Source organism: Cucurbita maxima, unplaced genomic scaffold (assembly GCF_002738345.1).
Source record: "Cucurbita maxima cultivar Rimu unplaced genomic scaffold, Cmax_1.0 Cma_Scf00070, whole genome shotgun sequence".
Classification (NCBI taxonomy): domain Eukaryota; kingdom Viridiplantae; phylum Streptophyta; class Magnoliopsida; order Cucurbitales; family Cucurbitaceae; genus Cucurbita; species Cucurbita maxima.
The window spans coordinates 100,111-101,266 of record NW_019272086.1 but is presented as its reverse complement, the minus strand read 5'-3'; positions in this window follow the sequence as shown (position 1 = coordinate 101,266).

The following is a 1,156-nucleotide window of genomic DNA, read 5'->3' as shown; positions in this document are numbered from 1 at the left end:
GCTAGCCATGATCGATCTTGCTTGTGGCGTGATTCGAATCTCAAACAAGTGTTTGAGATATTTGATCAACACGAATCATTCAAGCTAGCCATGATCGATCTTGCTTGTGGCGTGATTCGAATCTCAAACAAGTGTTTGAGATATTTGATCAACACGAATCATTCAAGCTAGCCATGATCGATCTTGCTTGTGGCGTGATTCGAATCTCAAGCAAGTGTTCTTACCTTGAGATATTTGATAAACAAGAATCATTCGAGCTAGACATGATCGATCTTGTTTGTAGAGTGATCCGAATCTCAAACAATGTTCTTGGCTTGAGATATTCGATCAACAAGGTAATTCGAAAAATATAGTAAAAGAAGCATTTGTGCTCTTTTTTAGCCAATGACTACGTTTATTTGCAACTCTATGTAGTTTAGGTTGCATGTAAAATCATTCAAGCTCGACATGATTAATCTTGCTTGTGGAGTGATTCGAATCTCAAGCAAGTGTTCTTGCCTTGAGATATTTGATCAACAAGAATCATTCAAGCTAGACATGATCGATCTTGTTTGTAGAGTGATCCGAATCTCAAACAATGTTCTTGCCTTGAGATATTCGATCAACAAGGTAATTCGAAAAATATAGTAAAAGAAGCATTTGTGCTCTTTTTTAGCCAATGACTAAGTTTATTTGCAATTCTATGTAGTTTAGGTTGCATGTAAAATCATTCAAGCTCGACATGATCAATCTTGCTTGTGGAGTGATTCGAATCTCAAGCAAGTGTTCTTGCCTTGAGATATTTGATAAACAAGAATCATTCAAGCTAGACATGATCGATCTTGTTTGTAGAGTGATTCGAATCTCAAACAATGTTCTTGCCTTGAGATATTCGATCAACAAGGTAATCCGAAAAATATAGTAAAAGAAGCATTTGTGCTCTTTTTTAGCCAATGACTAAGTTTATTTGCAATTCTATGTAGTTTAAGTTCATGTAAAATCATTCAAGCTCGACATGATCAATCTTGCTTGTGGAGTGATTCGAATCTCAAGCAAGTGTTCTTGCCTTGAGATATTTGATCAACAAGAATCAATCAAGCTAGACATGATCGATCTTGTTTGTAGAGTGATTCGAATCTCAAACAATGTTCTTGCCTTGAGATATTCGATCAACAAG